Source organism: Triticum aestivum, chromosome 1B, assembly GCF_018294505.1.
Source record: "Triticum aestivum cultivar Chinese Spring chromosome 1B, IWGSC CS RefSeq v2.1, whole genome shotgun sequence".
NCBI lineage: Eukaryota > Viridiplantae > Streptophyta > Magnoliopsida > Poales > Poaceae > Triticum > Triticum aestivum.
Genome location: NC_057795.1, coordinates 348,758,682 through 348,779,342, shown reverse-complemented (window position 1 = coordinate 348,779,342; position 20,661 = coordinate 348,758,682).

Here is a 20,661-nt window from a genome sequence, read left to right as displayed (position 1 = left end):
AGCCGCACGTACGCAAGTGCCTCCTTATTAGTATATAAAACTATATTTTTTTTGCTTTCTCTTGGTTTCCTGACATCACGGTCCCACACCATTGTCAATTAATGTAGTCAATAAATGAGAGAATTGCACAAGAAGCGGCCGACAGCTGGGACCAAGCAGCTCGAGCAGTATTTGTGTTTTTGAGGTGTGAGCACTGCAGAGTTTTTCTTGAGCGATGTTTAGCCTAGATACTAATTTTTCTCCTATGAACAACAACAAAAACATCGCTGCAGGTATTAACTGGGCGGGCTGTGGCCCGTCTAGCCCAGGCCAGATATCCAGCCCAGATATTAATTTTTTTCAAGCTAAAAATGGCTAGCCCAGCTATACTTTTTTTAGGAATACCCAGGCAAGGTCAAGTTGTTATTCTCCGCCCCGCTGGGCTACAAATCTTTCCTAGGAGGGATGCATTAGGTTTAACAAGAAAATGGGCTTTAAGAAATAATAAATGGGATGTAATTATAAAAACTGGGCAGTAACTATAAAAAATGCACCAAACACGTAATTACTTTATAAAATATTATTTTTGGATATTGAAAATTTGAATTTCATTAATTATTGCGAGCACAATGTTTCGTTTATTTTTACGTAATATAAATTTATATTGAAATTATATTTAATCTGATTAGAAATTTCGGGATAAAAATATTTCAGATCCCATCAAAATGTGGGAAATTTTATTGAATTATGTTTTGAACGGTTGGTTGAAATGGGTTGTACTGTTAACAAACTGTAAATGGGCTGTAGTAAATTCCATTAGAATTCAAAAATTGGTTGCACATTCTTAAAAATCTCAAATGGGCTATAAGTTCTCTGCCACACACTTGTGGCCTTACTAAGTTCACGCGTCCCCTAAAAAAAGAGAGTTGACGCATATGCAAGGCATTGTCAACTTATAGTCAACACACGGTTCTAGCAGCAGTGGCCGTTGGTTGTCCATCCAACGGATGCCGTGCTTCTTCTTCAATCTCGGATATTCTAGCTTCACCCCCCAAAAAATGATTCCTCCCCCTGACATATGGGGTGCACCGTTTCGGAAGCTGACTTGTGGGCCTACTAAGTTGACGCGTACCAAGGGCTTTGTCAACTTAGTCAATATAAACGATTCTAGCTGCACTGACCGTACGATGTCCATCCAATGGCCGTCGTGCTTCTTCAACCTCTGGTCTTCTTGCTCCAGCCACCCAAAGCAGCGCCGGTCATGCCGCCTGCTCTTGCCTCCCGTGGCCGGCTGTGCTGCCGCGCAGGCCTCACCGCCCCCTACTACTCCCACCGCTGGTCAGGGCATCCCTCTACTCACTCACACCCCCTGTTATTCTGCGGCGACAATAGCCTCACACCGCAGCCGAACCAGTAAGCCCTCGTACTCCTCTTTGCCTGGGCATCCACTGCCGCGTCTTCCCCGGCTCCGCGTCGTCCCCTTCCTAGACCTCGCCGTCGTCCACCGCCCTGGTGCTCTCGGTGCGGCATGGTCAACGTGGTCAAGGAACGACTTTCATCGGAAGAGTACTGTACGTGGAGAGGCTGACAGCTGGGTCCACGGCAGCCGCAAGGAAGTGCCTCCTTATTACATGGAAAACAATTATACCTCCACCCGACAGCAGGGACCCATCGGACGGGCCACCGTATTTGGCGAAAAACACGTTTCTCCCCTGACTGCTGGGACCCACCGGACGGGCCACCATATTTTGTGAAAAAAATGTCCCCCCGCTGTCATCTCAGACCCACCGGAAGTGCCTCCTTATTATGCACAAAAAATTGAATACTCCCGCTGCTAGTTGTGACCCACCTTGGTGGGTGGCTGACTTGTGGGCCTACTAAGTTGACGGGGACAGAGTGCTTTGTCAACTTAGTAAATATGTACGATTCTAGCTCCAGCGACCGTACGATGTCCACCAATGGTCGTACTGCTTCTTCAACCTCTGGTCTTCTTGCTCCAGCCGCCCAAAGCAGCGCCAGTCGTGCCGCATGCTCCTGCCTCCCATGGCCAGGTGTGCTGCCGCGGAGGCCTCACCGCCCCCTACTATTCCCACCGCTAGCCAGGCCCTGCGGCGACGACAACCTCACACCACAGCCGAACCAGTGAACCCTTATACTCCTCTCCGCGCGGGCTTCCACTGCCGCATCTTCCCCGGCTCTGCGTCGTCCCCTTCCTAGGCCTCACCGTCGTCCACTGCCCTGGTGCTCTTGGCGCGACGTGGTCAACATGGTCAAGGAACGACTTCCATCAGAAGAGTACTGTACGTGGAGAGGCTGACAGCTGGGTCCACGATGGCCGCAAGGAAGTGCCTCCTTATTACGCGCAAAATAATTATTCCTCCACCTGACAGCAGGAACCCACCGGACGGGCAACTGTATTTCGTGAAAAAACGTTTCCCCCCTGACTGCTGGGACCTACCAGCTACATCTTCGCATGCAAGGAAGTGCGTCCGGGCAAAAAAAAGATACGCCCCCTGACTGCTGGGACCCACCAGCTACATCTTCGCACGCAAGCAAGTGCCTGCCAGTCGGGACCCACCTGGTCGAAGCATACATAACGTTGTCATTATGGCCGCGAGCGTGTACGTACATACTGGTCGATGTAGAGGCACGCACGTGTCATAGTAGAGGCGCACACGTAGCATGTACACGTACATACAACGGCTAGGTTGCAAGAAAGTAAATACGGCCATGTACGTACATACGAGCGGGGTCTCGAACGCTTACTCGCGCGTACGTACGGCCAGGGCTCGTGTACATGGCTGGGTCGTGTTCGCACACGAACACGTCACCGTTTACCCTCGACGCCGGGGGTGATACACCGCATCTCGCGTCGAAGGAGACCCGTCGGAAGCGCGGTACGCAGGCAATCCAGCGGGTGCTTTTGAGGACCGAAAACCCCACACGCCCGGGAGGGACCCCGTCAGGGCGCGCGGCGGCTATGGGCTGCCCTAGGTCGACCTGACCGCCCCTAGGGCCTCGAGGTTCACTGCCCTGCAATGAAGAAGAACGAACGAAGAACGAGGAAGAAGAAGAACTAGGGTTAAGGAGAAAAGATAAAAGATAAAAAGTGGTATATGATTTGATCGATTGTGTGTTGTTCAATCGGCCATCACCCCTCAGGTATATAAGAGGCGGCTGGACTTCCCGTGCAAGGAAAAGGCTTGGATTCACGTCCAAAACCCTAGTCAAATTCGGATTGGTTTTGTCCGAACTTTCCAAAACTGTTCGGTTTAAACTGGCTGCACCTTGCGGGTAACTTTTGAGGTGGTAAACGACCTAGGATGGAAACGAGCCCAAAAGCAATCTTGACCGTTTCGGTGAGGCGAACAACTTTTATGTTGAACGATTTTTGATTAGAGTTCATATTGAGGGTCAAATCGCTCGTGCAATACAGGCTGTTATTCGCGCTACCCATCAGACAGGGTGTGTGGTGGGGCGCGCCACTTTTGGCTCGTGATAGTGCTGTATTCGGATGGCTCTAACTTTTGCATACGAACTCGGATTGGAACGATTCTTATATAAAAATCGATTGTTTCGACGAGACGAAGACAATCCATGTAGATCATTTTTCCATACGAGGCAGTCTTGGGGGCGTAATCTGCAGAATAGTGTTCTGAATACAAAATCTCAGTATTTCAAACACAACTTCGGCCTTCGAGATGAGATCAGATGGTGATGGCCCAAACTTCAAAGATGTTCGTATCGACAATACGAAACTTTTTCATGTAGAACACTTCTCCATTTGAGGCCATTTTAAATAGGTTCTTGACTGTGCCAAAATCTGGTGTCAACACATGCCCCCTCTGTTTTTTCGGCAAAGCCTGTGTGCCGAAAAATAACTTGCACATAGCTTGCTCTAAGGACGATGTCAACACTCCATCGGCTATTTTGGCATATTCTTTGGAAGATAAGTTTATATCGGCCATTGCTTGTGTGAATATTTTGATGCAAGCTTGGGTGAAACTTTCTCAACTTCCTTAACAATCCGATGATAAAGTCCCATAGATATGTATCTCAAGGTCATCCTCGGAACCATATTATTCACCCTTTTGCTAAGATTTTGCTGATAATCAATAATAAACTTTCTCCAATCCTTATTTTCGCCTGTATAAGAAAAATTCATTAGTGGCCGAAGCGGTGGACTTCGGTTCGGCCTTACCTATTCTAACAAGACTAAGCATCGGCTATGGATAGAAATGCAACACACCATGATTAACATAGTAGCCGGATGCTTGCTGTGCCAACTCTTTCATATTGTCATGTCTAGAAATATGAACAATTTTATAGCAACCCATGGTAATTTTGCATCTAGACATACCTTAAGATAAACTATAAGTGACTCGTCAAAACATTGATAACCCTTGGATATTTGTTGCACTACTTATAACGAATCACTGAAAGCCTCAATCTGTATAGCACCTATAGCAACCAAAAGCTCCAAACCGAATAAATTTCATATTCGGCTTTGATTATTGTGTAAAAATATTTTTAAGTGGCATAAGGCTTGTTTTGGTCTCCAATTAAACTAATGACGATGTTAGGATACTACACCGGCCATGCTTTGACATATTCTTAGGGCAATAGATAAATATCAGCCATTAACATGAGGTCCATGTAGAATTCACCCACCAAAGTATGTATAGCCGAAATAAACAAATAAAATAGGAATAAAATATTTCGGCCCCTTTGTATTAGCAACAATGTAACTAACCAAATGTATGGTAATTTGGTAATACTCTCTCATGATATAGAAAATTATGTTGCATCCATGGATCAAAATAAATCAATGGAGGGTAATTGATCATACCTAGGGATGAATTCCATGGCAAAGGCATCAACGACATGGTTGAAGAAAATGGATGATGTGCTAACCGAAGATTTTGATGTTGTGATGCGCACCTTCGGCTTAATTGTTTGTTGCTTTCATTATTTTCCTTCTTCACTTTTATTGTACTTGTTGCAACAGAAGCATGCACATCATTTTTGTGTTGATTGATCTTCTTGGGAACCCATGCCATGTTCTTCTTTTTCAGCTCTTGTGCACTAAGATTTTGTAATTTTTTCTTTTGCCAATATGATAAACCGAGTGGGCATCTCGGCTGTGATTTTGTTTCAACCAATGGCAACTCTTTTTGGGCCTTGTGCACCCTCAACTTCTTTTCTTCAGATTTGGCACTCTGATTTTTATCAGTTGATTGCTTCACTTCTTTGCCTTTTGTAGCCAATGTCAACACTTTAATTGGCTCTTTGTTATTTGAGATCAAATCTGAAGCAGCACACTTACGACCATCTCTTTTCACGCGGTAAACTTGCTTTACCACCTCTTTCTTCTTTCTTGAGCTCTGGACCGATTCCTTATGATTGAAACGGTCTTTGACGCGTGATTGTTCAAATGTTGATCTCCTTGGAGCTGCATAGTATTGGTGAGATGGTCTAGAATAAGATGGAGAATGTACCCTTGTATCATACCTGTCCCATGATGAATATGTATCTATATGAGCATAGGGAGGTATCCACGGCATTGGCATCGGCGGCCCAAAATAAGGATATGAATATGTTGCATTAAAATTATCACTTTGCCAATACCGATCCTCATATTTGCGCCTTGGGGGTGATCTTGGTTTCTTTGCATGATTTGGCCGATAAGCATTCTTCTCTTCACTCTTCTTTTGATATTTATCCAATAGTTCAGCAAAGGTGATTTTTGATCTCTTACACTTGCGCTTATTCCGGCCTTTGTTTTCTTTTGGTTTGCTTTCATCGATCATTAGATTTGCTTGCTGCCCCCCAGTCCTTGGCGTCTCCATTGTAGCTTCGATGGAACTCCCGCCCTCAAGATTATGCTCGTTATGCTCTTCAACAACTTCTTTACTTGAAAGCTTGATCCCATCACCTGCAGCTTTTACATTCTTTTTAAATGGATCGGCTTGAAGCAGCCGATGTAAAAACTTTTTGCCATCGGGACCAATCGGAATAGACTGGTCATCTCTTGGTGTTTCAACAAACTTCAATCGTCCTTTTTCAATGGCCGATTTAACTATTTGACGAAACATGTTGCAATCCTCAAAATTATGCTTGGACGAATCATGCAACTTACAATACATTCGTCCTTGGATTGATGGCTTAACATGGTGATCAAGAATTGTAATGTAATTATTTTTCAGCAACAAATCAAATATTTTATCACACATGCTTGAATTGAAAGTATACTTCTTGTTTCCTAGCCGATCTTGCTGTTTGAACGGCTTTGGAGATAAGCAAACGAATGGTTCAGATTTGGAATCTCCCCATTCGGCTATGCATTGTGTTTTCCACTCTATCTCCGATGTCTTTGGATATGATATTATATTAGCATCGGTTTTCTCAATAGAATTTAACCTTGGCTTTAAATTTCTGAAACGAAGATATTTAGAACATACATGTCTCAGTTGAGACCAAGTGTAAGCCAAGTAAGAAATAAGCAAAGCTACCCAACTAGATATGAACTTTAGAGAAAGCAACGGGAAAAGCTTTGGCTGTAACAATAAGTCATTATCGGTCTTTATAAATGGTGCAATGGGTTGACCGATATGTTCCATAACAATTTTACTGCTAACAAGTAAATTACCCTTCCTCATTGGTCTTTCAAAATTACTTATGAGAATATTTCTTATAGATGCATCAATAATGAAGTTGCGACCAAATCTGAAAATAGGTAAATTACTCGCTATGCATACCTCTTCAAATATGTTGGGAGAGCATGATAGTGGTGCCATTTGAAGAACATCTTGCTCCGTCTTTGGATGGCTCCCCAACACCTTGTCATCATCTTTTTCTTGAATCCGTGCATCATTGCTTTGAAGATTTTTGTCGGCCGAACTTTGTTCGGCTACTTGTTCTTGTCCTTGAAGCTTGTCAATTTCTACGGCACGGAACTCATAGGGCAGGAAGTAGGTTCCATTAACTTCAGAAAAATCAAGCACCGTTGTTTTCCTATGCTTGCCATGCCCTTTCTCAATAATGCTTGCCTCGTTGGATTTGATGGATTCAGAATATATACTACTTGATTCGGCTTTTTCAACCGAAGCACTTTCATGTTCCGAATCATCCTTCTTTTCATTGATAGTACCAATTGGCAATGCTTCTTTTATCTGAGCCAATTCTTTTTCTATTTGTTTCTGACGGCGAGCGGCAAAATTAGCTTTAAGCTTTTTCTCAATTTCAGCCCACTCCGGATATGATTGCCCCCCAATGCTTTTAGATTCTTTCGGCAATGACACACGGGTGTTGCCGAAATTTTGCAATTGTGTAGGGGGTGTATAATATGATGTAGTACTAGGTGAAGGCATATGCAGTGTTGTAAGACCATACTTTTGCTCGCCAATTTTATCAATTGGCAAAGATTCATCTTCTTGCAAAACTCTAGCTTTTATTGCGGCATAATCAGGAAATAGCCCCTTTTCATGTTGTTCAAGGCAAAGAGCACTAATTCTCTTATTTTGGGCTAAACTCTTCAATGCAGCCACCACTACCTCATCTTCTACAATGTTGGGCACAACCGCTCCTGTAAAATTTACATTCATTCGGCTATAACCAGGAAGGTGTGAAGCCGAATTATGAGCATCTACAGTTGTGTATGGTGCCGAAGAATTACTAACATGAGGTGTAGCATATGACGGTTGAGAGTAACTGGCCAAATAGCCATTAGTAGCATGGCCAATTCTCTCATTCATCGGCATGGTTGGATTACTATATTGCACATTAGCTGCCGATGAATAAAAGGGTGAAACACTTTCTTGTATGGCATTGGAAATTCTAACTTGGGGTGTTTCAAATTGATTAATCGAACTCATCATGTTGCTCATCGGCATATGAATTGTGGGGTTGCCGATGCATGGGAGTTGGGATACATATGTTGCATGTTGCCAAATTTATAAGAATTTGAAACATGAAGATTGTTTTGCATCGGCCCTTGCACATAATTAGATGCATGATTGATAAAACTAGGGCTAGCCGATACATGATGCTCAATAGGTGATCCAGCAACAACATATGGATTATTTGCATCTACAAAGGGGAATTGGGTATTCATATTACCTTTGTAGATTGCAGCAACTTGATGACGATCTCTTCGTAGCAAGAACGGGCTGGAGACCGTTCAAAGCTTCGTCCTCAGCAGAGTCGTCAAAAAGTGTGTTTGCACACGAACACGTCACCGTGTACCCTCGACGCCGGGGGTGATGCACCATAGCTTGCGTCGAAGGAGACCCGCCGGAAGCGTGGTACGCAGGCAATCCAGCGGGTGCTTTTGAGGACCTGAAACCCCACACGCCCGGGAGGGACCCCGTCAGGGCGCGCGGCGGCTATGGGCTGCCCTAGGTCGACCTGACCGCCCCTAGGGCCTCGAGGTTCGCTGCCCTGCAATGAAGAAGAACGAACGAAGAACGAGGAAGAAGAAGAACTAGGGTTAAGGAGAAAAGATAAAAGATAAAAAGTGGTATATGATTTGATCGATTGTGTGTTGTTCAATCGGCCATCACCCCTCAGGTATATAAGAGGCGGCTGGACTTCCCGTGCAACGAAAAGGCTTGGATTCACGTCCAAAACCCTAGTCAAATTCGGATTGGTTTTATCCGAACTTTCCAAAACTATTCGGTTTAAACTGGCTGCACCTTGCGGATAACTTTTGAGGTGGTAAACGACCTCGGATGGAAATGAGCCCAAAAGCAATCTTGACCATTTCAACGAGACGAACAACTTTTATGTTGAACGATTTTTTATTAGAGTTCATACTGAGGGTCAAATCGCTCATGCAATACAGGCTGTTATTCGCGCTACCCATCAGACAGGGTGTCTGGTGGGGCGCGCCACTTTTGGCTTGTGATAGTGCTGTATTCGGATGGCTCTAACTTTTGCATACGAACTCGGATTGGAACGATTCTTATATAAAAATCAATCGTTTCGACGAGACGAAGACAATCCATGTAGATCATTTTTCCATACGAGGCAGTCTTGGGGGCGTAATGTGCCGAATAGTGTTCTGAATACAAAATCTCAGTATTTCGGACACAACTTCGGCCTTCGAGATGAGGTCAAATGGCGATGGCCCAAACTTCAAAGATGTTCGTATCAACAATACGAAATTTTTTCATGTAGAACACTTCTCCATTTTAGGCCATTTTAAATAAGTTCTTGACTGTGCCAAAATCTGGTGTCAACAGGTCGAAACGGAGAAACTGCGTCATCATCGTGTTCATTGGGAGCCAACCGGCTGGGTCAGAACGAAATGTGTCATCGTGTTCATCGGGAGGGCTTGGATAGAACAACCGATGGAAATGAGGCCTGGCGTATTGCAGAATGGAGGAAACGGCCTTGTGTTTGATCGGCCACGTTCGAAACGGGATCCTGTTCATCGGGAGGGGTCTGGCGTACTGCAAAACAGAGGAAACAGACCTCCTACGGTCGAAACGAGGGTTCTGTTGATCGGGAGAGGTGTGGCGCACCGCAAAACGGAGGAAACAGACTTGTGTTGGAGCTCTACGGTCAAAATGGGGGTCCTGTTCATCAGGAGTGGTGTGGCGTACCACAAAACGGGACTCCACGGGATACTGCTCAACTCCACCATCAACCCCCTCCAGCCTCCACGGGCTACTGTTCATCCACCGTCGGCCTCCTCCACCCTCCACCTGTGACTGTTCATCCACGGGCTTCTGTTCATCCAGCCTCCATTGCGCGCTACTCCACCGGCTACTGTTCAACCAGACCTCTTCACGGGCTCCTGTTCAACCACCCTTCCACGGGCTACTGTTCATCCAGCCCTCCACCTACTACTATTCATCCAGCCCTCCACGGGGTGGTCCTGTTCATCCAGCCCTCCACGGGGTCCTGTTCATCCAGCCCCAACCGGCTCGATCGATCGGGGTCCTGTTCATCCAGAGGCAACACCACAGGGTCCTGTTCATCCACCCCCAACGGGAACTGTTCATCCAACCCCCCCAGCAATGCTCACTGTTCATCCAGAGGCAGCATCGACCGGCTTCAACTAGCAGCAGTAGCGAAGGAATCGCTCGATCGTGTTCAGTTAACAGCCATCGATCGATCGCTCAGGTTTAGTAACGCGTAGCCTGCAGTGCAATCGCTCGGGTTCAGTTAGAGCCCAACGCCTTGCTCGGGTTCAGTTAGAGCCCAACGCCTCGCACCCATGCGCGTGCGTGTACGAGAGAAACACACATCGCTCAGCCCCAACCACCCACTGTAACCGGGAACGCCCTGATATTTTCCTCGCCCTCGCTTCTACCACGGGTTTTTCCGTCATGGACGGCCCAAAGAATGTCATGCAACTGCGTCTCCGGCCGGCCCAGGACAAAAAGCCCATTTTCTGTCAGGATTTTGTCATAGAAGTAGGAGCCCACCACATCTATGATGATACCGGGTTTTGTCACAATTATCATCATAGAAGTGTCATAAGTATGACATAATTTTTTATTGTTCGGCCCAAAATGTCATGGATGTGTCTTTTTTTGTAGTGTGAGCTGGAGGAGCACAAGTGAGAGCTCATCCTGAAGTAGGCTGACATTGAGAAGGCCCAAGAGGTGGCGAAGTAACAGGCCGCCAAGGACGAAGTCGCCCGACTGTAGCAGCAAGCTCTGCTGAACACCTAGGAGGAGGACCTCGTTGCCCGCGAGCAGGCGCTTGCCGCCACGCTCCGCGGCAAGGACGAGGAAATCGGGAAGATCGTCACGCAGCGGACCCATGAGCTGGAGCAGAGGCACAATGACACACTCGATGCTCTGGCCCTGGACAACGCCGACAAGGTGGAGAAGCTGGAGCTGGAGCGGGAGGAGCTGAAGAAGAAGGTCTCAGAGCTGACGAAGGAGAGGGACACGGCTAACCGCACTCTGGCGGATTCGCAGGTCACCATCTCCGACCAGATCAAGCTGCTCTCCGAGGCCAACAACTCCATTGATGATCTGAAGCTGCAATTGGGCGCCTTGGAGGGGACGCTTTCGGAGGTCACGGCCCAGGAGGAGACCCTGAACAAGGCCCTCGAGACCGAGAAGCAGCTCCGGAGTGATGACGCCGCCACCCATAAGGAATATGTGGGCAGCGTAAATCTCTGGATCAGCCGTCTCGTCGATGTTGCAAAGAAGCCACCGCGCAGCTAGCCATCATGGGCATGCCGGATGTTAGGTACTCCCAGGAGCCGAACGTGAGCCCTAATGCCAGGCTGACCTTGTTCTTCGAGCGCGTCCTCGACGCCCAAGAGCAGCTCCGCTCCAATCGAGCGACTTATCTGGCCAATGAGGCCCGACAGCTTTGCCGGCACGCACTGACCAAGGTGCTCACCAAGGTGGCGTTCTGGAACCCCAGCTTCGACTTCGCCAACGCGCTTGAGAGCCTGCCGGAGGACATGGACCTCGCGGCACTCAAGGAGCGTATCGATCCCATCATCAGCTACGTCAACGGAGTCAAGAGGGTGGAGGGCCAGCGCCGGGACTAGCCACCCCATTTCTCCTCGCCGTCGCAAGTTCATGCCCAAGACAATTTCATCTTAAGTTAGAAACACGGCAATCATTGATGTAATGTAACTCTGCAGTACTTTGAAATGAAGCATGTTATCTTCCTGTTTGATCTTTCTTTGTATGTACACACCCTACGCCTAGTTGGATAGGTTTACCGCCACATAAACCCATGCTATCGCGCTTTGAGGAATGGATTCTTAGCAGCCTGCCGGCGGCACTCGCTGCCAGGCAAGCCCCCTTGCCATTCTCAGGGCAGCCACTTGAGCTATTGAGCAGACTCGAAACAGAACAAGGGTGTTGCCAATAGCGGAAGGGTTCCCTTGCGCGTAGGTTTTCCATACAAAGGGCAAGATCTTTCGAGGAAAATAACCTTATAAAAAAGGAAAATTGCTGAAAGTTTTGCGGGACTTAGCTTTTCTGTCGCCACGCGGATGGTTATTGCTGCTGCGGGCGGCACCGCCTCGCCTAGCTGATGGCCCCAGAGTGTAGCTGATCGACGTCCCCTTCTTCTCTCAAGCCATCGCGACGAAGGAGTCGATGTGTTGACTTCAAAACCCGATTTTCACAGCCTCAGCGCCTCCTACCTGGCGCACCAAAGATGTCGGGGCTCAGGAACAACACCTATGGGATCACAGGGAATCCCTACTATGGTTGGCGGGGCGTGGGGCTACGCAAAGAGCGGGTTGAGAAGATCAACACGGGGGGATTTTTACCGAGGTTCGGGCCGCAAATGATGTGTAACACCCTAGTCCTGATTTGTGTGTATTTAGTGTTCTTGAGCTCTTGAACTAGCTACGGTGCATGCCCGGTCCAAAAAGTCTGAATCCTTCCTCAGTACGCCTCGGGCCTCTTTTTATATGTCAAAGGGGTTGCCACAATGGCACACAGGAGGTGGAAATTATGTACAGTGTACAAGTCTATCGCCTGGCACCGTAGAACAAACGCAGTTAAGGCGCTGCCAACGTGCCCTCTTGCTTTATCGGGGGACAACAAAGAGGCTTGTCTCGTCCGTCACCGCTTCGCCTCGCTCTGATATGCGTCCAAGATGACGAGGCACACAGCGCCATGCTGGCTGGCTGGCTGCTAAGCTGGTGCGGTGGCAGGGTCTTCACGAAGATCTGCATGCCACCACGCAGGTGCTTGGCTAGGTGGCCTAGAAGCTTCATGCTGCCATGCAGGCGCTCGCCTAGTTGGCAGGCTGGCCGCCACGTCGGAACGGGCGTGGGGTAGCGAAACTCTGGTAGGTGTGGGCCTGGCCTCGGCCTTCCAGACGCCCCCAGCAAGGTCCTTGCCGGGATCTCGTGGGCGTCCCCGACAAGGGTCTTGCCGGGGGTCTACAGTCGTCCCCAACAAGATCTTGTTGGGGGTCTTCTAGTCCTCATCTTGGCTTGTAGGCCTTTGGTATTCACAAAGATCTGCATGCCACTATGCAGGGCACCCCTGAGTTTTGGTCTTAACAGTGCTGATGGTGCAAGAGCTCTCAGGCTCAAGGGTGGTGGCCTCGTTGGTGTTGGGCAAACTGCCCGAGCAAGGCTCTTTGCCGGGGCTACGTTGGATGCCCCGGCAAGGCTCTTGCCGGGGACGTATAGGCTGCCCAGGCAATGGTGTGGTTGGGGGAAAGCCATCTTGTCCTTATGCTCTTCATGCTTCTGGTTTGAGCGCTGCCTTGGCAGCCTAGCATCTTTGCTTCTTCTGCCCAGCCAAGCCCGACCGCAGGCACGGCTACGACTGCACGTGCACAAGTAGGGGTACATAAAAGGCCCCTACTTTTGTACACCGACACTCTCCGATGATGCGTGAGTAGTTCTTTGTAGACCTTCGGGTCCATAGTTAGTAGCTAGATGGCTTTCTCTCTCTCACTGGATTCTCAATACAATGGTCTCTTGGAGATTGTCGGTGTCAAAACCGGCGGATCTTGGGTAGGGGGTCCCGAACTGTGCGTCTAAGGCTAATGGTAACAGGAGGCAGGGGACACGATGTTTTACCCAGGTTCGGGCCCTCTCGATGGAGGTAATACCCTACTTCCTGCTTGATTGATCTTGATGATATGAGTATTACAAGAGTTGATCTACCACGAGATCGTAAAGGCTAAACCCTAGAAGCTAGCCTATGATTATGGTTGTTGTTGTCATACGGACTAAACCCTCTGGTTTATATAGACACCAGAGGGGGCTAGGGTTACACAGAGTTGGTTACAGAGAAGGAGATCTACATATCCAAATTGCCAAGCTTGCCTTCCACGCAAAGGAGAGTCCCATCCGGACACGGGACGAAGTCTTCAATCTTGTATCTTCATAGTCCAACAGTCCGGCCAAAGTATATAGTCTAGCTGTCCGAGGACCCCTTAATCCAGGACTCCCTCAGTAACCCCTGAACCAGGCTTCAATGACAATGAGTCCGGCGCGCAGATTCTCTTTGGCATTGCAAGGCGGGTTCCTTCTCCGAATACTCCATAGAATATTTATAACATGAGAATCGTGTCCGGCTCTGCAAAACAAATTCCACATACCACCGTAGAGAGCACAATATTCCACAAATATAATCTGCTGACGGCTTTTCATAGCGTGACATCACACCATGGCCCGGTCTTATTCAAATCGTTTTTCACAAGCAGCCGCCGCACATATCGCTAGGCAGTTTTATCGGCACGTCTTGTCGAAGCAGAGATTGTGTCCCCTTATCACGAGATCCTCATCAATACGGACATGGGTAACCCAACCGTGCCATCAAACGTGGCGCTTGGGGAATAAGCAATTTTAACGGGCAAGTGGGGAGGTGCAGGATCCCTGCTTCCTTTATAAGGGCATAAGAACTCCCTCTTTCACCCACGCCTTCTTCCTCTGTGCATCCGTCCCTTCTTGCTCAAGCCCTAGCGCTCAAGCGTCCGCCTTCTCCATCAAAAAAGGTTTCCCAAAAATGTCCGGATCCGGAGCAGGAGGCAAGTGGATGGCCTCTACCGTCCGGGAGAAGGACATCAAAAAGCTTCGGTGGGCAGGGTATTTGGCCAAGAGAATCAGCCACCATCTTCCGACGGTGGGACAAATCATCCCCAACCCGGAACCCCACGAGAGGGTGGTATTTCTCCCTCATTTTGTCCGCGGGCTAGGGTTTCCCCTCCACCCATTTGTTCGCGGCATCATGTACTATTATGGGATTGATTTTCATGATCTATCTCCCAATTATTTCCTCAATATATCGACATTCATCGTCGTGTGCGAGGCCTTTCTCCGCGTCCCGCCGCACTTTGGCTTATGGCTGAAGGTTTTTAATGTGAAGCCCAAGGTAGTGAGCGGCGAGCATGCCGAATGAGGAGGTGCCATGGTGAGCAAGATGCCCAACGTTACATGGCCAATGGGTGCTTTCAATGATTTATAATTTCTCTTTTTCGCCACACAGTGCCCTTCTAATGCCGCATACAACCTGTAGTCCGGCCGAGGACGATTTTCCCGCTTCTTCGAGCGGGTCCTTGGCTCCATCGGATGTGGATTCCATTCCGACCGCCTCCACCCCTCGCAGCGCCGAGGACGCCGAGGTGGGATCCCAGGAGGGGACCCGCCAGGCGGGTGAGGCTCCGGAGGTGCCACAGGGCAACCTCCCGGACTTTGCACCAGACTCCGCCCGGAACCCGCAGTGGCTCCGGAGTCCGGCAGGCGGCCCCTTCATAAGAAGGGCAAGACCGTGGCACCGGCGGCCTCCGTCCAACCGGAGGCGCCGGACAACTTTTTGGAGGCACTCAACTGCACTTCCATCAAGGAAGAACACCACACTATCATGAGTGCGGTAATTCAGAAGGTTCAGCTCGCCAAGAGCGGGTTGACCGAAGCCTGCAGTAGCCTTCTAACAGGCTTTGAGGTAAGAAGTTTTAAAATATGTAATGTAATACCGCATAGACAGTAGCCCTTGATGCTCGGTTCGGTGTTCGGAAAGAAAAGCCGGACTGAGGATCTAAAAAGATATACGCAGGAGTTCTAAAAATTATGTCAATACGGGATTGCAGGCTGCGCTGCTGACCTCTGCCACATTGACTGCGGAGGTCGGTTTTTTGAAGCAGGACCTCGAGCAGACCGAGAACAAGCTCGGCCTTGCCAAGAAGCAGCTCGAGGACAAAGAAGGTGAGTAACAACGTATTAAATTTGTACCTTACAGAAAAGGATTTTGGTTGCAATAGAAATAACAAGGATAACGTGGGCACTACAGGGGCCACGAATGAGGTGGCAACCCTGAAGGAGGCCGTGTCCGCGACCGAACGTAATGCGGCCGTGGAACAAGCGGAGCGAGAGAAGCAGGAGGCGCGGGTGGCGGAGGTGCGGCAAGAGCTCCAGGCTCTCATGGAAAAGCATGAGAGTTTGGAGCGCGACTCGAAGACTCGAGAGTCTGAGCTTGCCTCGGCTCTTGAGAGTGCCAAAGCCGCTAAGGCCGAGGCCCATAAGGCCCTCCAGGAGATTGAGGTGGTGAAGAAAATAGCGGCGGGTAAGGCATTTTTCATGCAAAGCAAACATGTGAATGTGAATTACCTGTTACTTACCCGGATTCGGAGCTCTCCAGGAGCGTTTGTAGATCTGCCTCGCAGCGTGTCCGATGCCGCCGCATTCTACCGGGCCGAGGAGGGGAGCTCAACGGAGAAGGTCTTCTGGTCTCAGTATGCCTAGGCCGGACATCCAGTGCCCCTTAGCGACCAGCTGAAGCAGCTGGTCGAGCTCCACAAGGCAGCCGAGCAGGCCATGAAGGGCCTCATAGTCCGGCTATGGCCTGAAGAGGCCATGCCTAGTAGCTACTTCGGCCTCGTGCGGCGGCTGGTGGATGCGTGCCCTTGGGTGGAAGTCATCAAGCGCTCCGCCTGCATTGAAGGTGCCCGTCGGGCCCTTGCCCGCGCAAAGGTGCACTGGGCAGGCTGGATGCTGAGAGGCTTCTGACAGACGTGCCACCGGCGGGCAAGGAGTATCGTACGCCCGAAATGTATTATAAGAGTGTCCTGAAGGGTGCCCGCAAGATTGCGGACGAGTGCCCCAAAGATGTAATATTCTAGTAGACTCGCAATGTGTTATCCCGTGCGCTGAAAACTTTGTTCATATGCGCTAAGCAACGCTTATTAATTTAAAATATTACCTTCTGTGCGGCCGTTTATCAAATCTGAGAGATGGCAAGTCGTCGGCTTCAGCCCCCATGCCACGAGTGCTGGGGTGTTCGGGATAAACTTGAGCGCTCTTGTTCCCATTTTTGGGTCCATCTAGGGAGGCGCGCAACACGACGAACAAGGCAACCGGACTTATAATGCTTGAACACTCTCACTTAGCCATGGAATTCTATAATTTTAAATTTCGGCGAAGCCCCTAGTGTTCGGAAGACCGAGTTCGGGGCGCTATCCACGCCTGGGCCGGACACAGCCGGTTCCTCGCTCGAAGCGGCATAAGTCTTTAGGGACTCGAAAATACCTCTTGAACAGCGACCAGCTCTCGCCTTATCATGACGGTCAGTTTTAGCTTTCTCCACTGAGGCGCTCGCCCAGCTCAACCGGGGCGCAATCGTAGTGGTTCTCCCAGTGCTACCTTAGCCGATAGAACGGAACGTAAGGTACCAAAACATGGGAGCCGGGCAAACCCAACTATTGACCCAAGACATGATTCGGAGCCGATGCATATAGTGCTATAAGTTCGGGGTGCCGCACTTGTGAAAGTGTTCGGACTTATCACACCATAATGCGGGGAACATAAGCCCCTGGTGTATTCGGCCATAGCAAAGTGTACAGATGCAAAACGTCATAATTGAACATATATGTAAGAAAAGGGATGCAATTATAAGCGAAAAGTGATGCATTGTTTATTCAAGGAATTCTGCTATGAGTGCAGAACGATACAAATAGTGCGGTAAGCAAGGGATTGGACTAGTAGACATGTCTCCCTCCAGGGGTAGGCTGCGGAATGGTTTATTAAACAGATTTAATGCTCATAATGGAGACCACCTGGGTGTTCGTCATAGCCTTCGTCCTTTCCTGGCTGTTGCATCGTGAGTTCGGCAGATATACTGCCGGACAGGGCCTCTGGTGAACGGGGTCCTGTGGATAAGAATAATAACGTAAAAAAAAGAACAACACACTTGGGAGCCCCTAGTGCGGTTAAGCCGCACTCTGGGCCTGTCGTGGTCGTGCCCCTCCCCCTATGCCCATGGTATCTCCAGAGCGTAATGATGTACGCGGAGGGCTAGTCTTGCAATCATGCAAGGGCTGGGGTTGGGGCCGCATTGCTACGCGTGCTCGGAACGTGCCAGATGGTCTTGATGTATGTTACTCCGGGCGCGTTTGGCTATGTCCGGCCGTTTAATGTCCGGGCTCGAGAATTGCCTTAAGCGGCTGCTCTGTACTTCCGCCGCGAGAGCCGCTGTGTGCTCCTCCGTTCGGAGGGAGCGTTCGGTGTTTCCGTTGACCGTGATGACTCCACGAGGGCCTGGCATCTTGAGCTTGAGGTATGCATAATGCGGCACCACGTTGAACTTTGCAAATGCGGTTCGTCCGAGCAGGGTGTGATAGCCACTGCGGAACGGGACTATGTCGAAGATTAACTCCTCGCTTTGGAAGTTATCTGGGGATCCGAAGACCACTTCCAGTGTGACTGAGCCTGTACAATTGGCCTCTACTCCTGGTATGACGCCCTTGAAGGTCGTCTTTGTAGGTTTAATCCTTGAGGGGTCTATGCCCATCTTGCGCACTGTATCCTGATAAAGCAGGTTCAGGCTGCTGCCGCCGTCCATCAGGACTCTAGTGAGGTGAAATCCATCGACGATTGGGTCTAAAACCAATGCGGCGAATCCGCCATGGCGGATACTGGTAGGTTGGTCCCTTCGATCGAAAGTGATCGGGCAAGAGGACCATGGATTGAACATCGGGGCGACTAGCTCCATCGCATATATGTCCCTAAGTGCACGCTTCCGCTCCCTCTTGGGTATGTGGGTTGCGTATATCATGTTTACCGTCCGCACTTGTGGGGGGGAACCCTTCTGTCTTCTGCTGTTCGGTGGCCGGGTCTCTTCCTCGCCATCGCTATGCAGCCCCTTGTCATTGTTTTCGGCAATTAACTTGCTGGCCTGCTTGAACACCCAACAATCCCTGTTGGTGTGGTTAGCTGGCTTTTCGGGGGTGCCATGTATCTGGCAAGAGGGGTCGAGTATTCGGTCCAAATTGGACAGACCCGGAGTAGTTCGTTTAAATGGCTTTTTCCGCTGACCGGGTTTAGAGCCTCTGAATCCGGCATTGACTGCCGTATCCTCAGTGTTGTCGCCGTTAACGCGGCGTTTGTTTTTGTTATGACACGATCTGCCATTGCGGTCCTTGAAGTCCGGACTGCTAGAATTTTTGCTGAGGTTGTTACTGCGGGCTAGCCAGCTGTCCTCCCCAGTACAGAAGCGAGTCATGAGTGATGTGAGGGCTGCCATGGATTTCGGCTTTTCTTGTCCTAGGTGCCGGGCCAGCCACTCGTCGCGGATGTTATGTTTGAAGGCTGCAAGGGCCGCTGCATCCGGACAGTCGACGATTTGATTTTTCTTTGTTAAGAACCGTGTCCAGAACTATCTGGCCGATTCGTCTGGCTGCTGAATTATGTGTCTTAGGTCATCGGCGTCTGGCGGTCGCACATATGTGCCCTAGAAGTTGTCGAGAAATGCGGCTTCCAGGTCCTCCCAACACCCAATTGATTCTGCTGGCAAGCTATTAAGACAATGCCGAGCTGGTCCTTTAAGCTTGAGTGGGAGATACTTGATGGCGTGGAGATCGTCACCGCGGGCCATATGGATATGAAGGAGATAATCTTCGATCCAAACCGCGGGGTCCGTTGTGCCATCATAGGATTCAATGTTCACGGGTTTAAACCCTTCAGGGATTTGATGATCCATTACTTCATCTGTGAAGCATAATGGGTGTGCGGCGCCTCTGTACTGGGCAATATCATGACGTAGCTCAAGAGAGCTTTGTCTGCTGTGTTCGGCCCGGCCGGAGTTGCTGTATCCGGCGCGACGGTAGTCGTCGTGGATCGTGGGGCGCCCACGTGATCCGTAGATAGATCTCGATTGTTTTGCCTTGTCCTCCGATACGTCTCGCAAGTCCGGTGCATTCCCCCGTGGCTTCGCGCTTTTCGAGCGGTGTCGGGGTACGGTTCTGGTGGAGGGCCTAGATGCCTCTCTGTCGCGGCCACGAGGTGGCCGGTCAGCCGTATTGTGCGCTGGTGATGAATGTTTGTATGCCTCCTCCTCTAATCGGGGGAGCAACTTGCGTTTTGGGTAGCTTTTGGAGGGGCGTTCGAGTTCATGCTCTTCGGCCGCGAGGACCTCGGTCCATCTGTCGGCCAGCAGGTCTTGATCAGCTCGAAGCTGTTGCTGCTTTTTCTTTAGGCTATTCGCCGTGGCCATTAGCCTGCGTTTAAAATGCTCTTGTTCGACAGGATCCTCGGGCACGACGAATTCGTCGTCGTTGAGGCTTGCCTCGTCTCCGGAGGGAGGCATGTAATTATCATCCTCTATCTCCTCGTCTGCCGCTCTCTCTTGAGGGCTGGCGTCTCTGTCCTCCTATGCTGAATCTTGCTGGAGGGGGTTGTCTTCGGCACTCTCTGGGGTGTTATTATCTCCGGTGCCGGAATCTCCATTCTTGCTGCGGCGGGATTTAGAGCGGCGCCGCTGGCGTCGGCGCTTGGGCTGTTTCTTAGAGGAATCTGCCTCCGCTGCTTCTTCGCCGTTCCCATCCTTTGAGATGTCCACCATGTATATGTTGTATGACGAGGTGGTCTTCCAGTGCCCCGTTGGTGCTGGTTTAGTGTTGTCTCCGGCATCGTCGTCCATACCGTCGATGTCTTCGGAGTCGTAGTCTAGCATGTCGGTTAAATCATCGACAGTGGCTACAAAGTGGGTGGTGGGTGGGCTTTGAATTTCTTCGTCGTCCGTATCCCAACCATCCTGACCGTAGTCCAGCCAGGGCTCTCCCGATAACGAGAGATACTTTAGTGAATTCAGGATGTCGCCAAAGGGTGAGTGCTGAAAGATGTCCGCGGCGGTGAACTCCATGATCGGCGCCCAATCGGATTCGATTGGTAGGGGCGCAGGAGGTTCGGAGTCCGGCACCTCGGAGTCACGAGCTTTGCAAAGGACAATGTTAGTATTC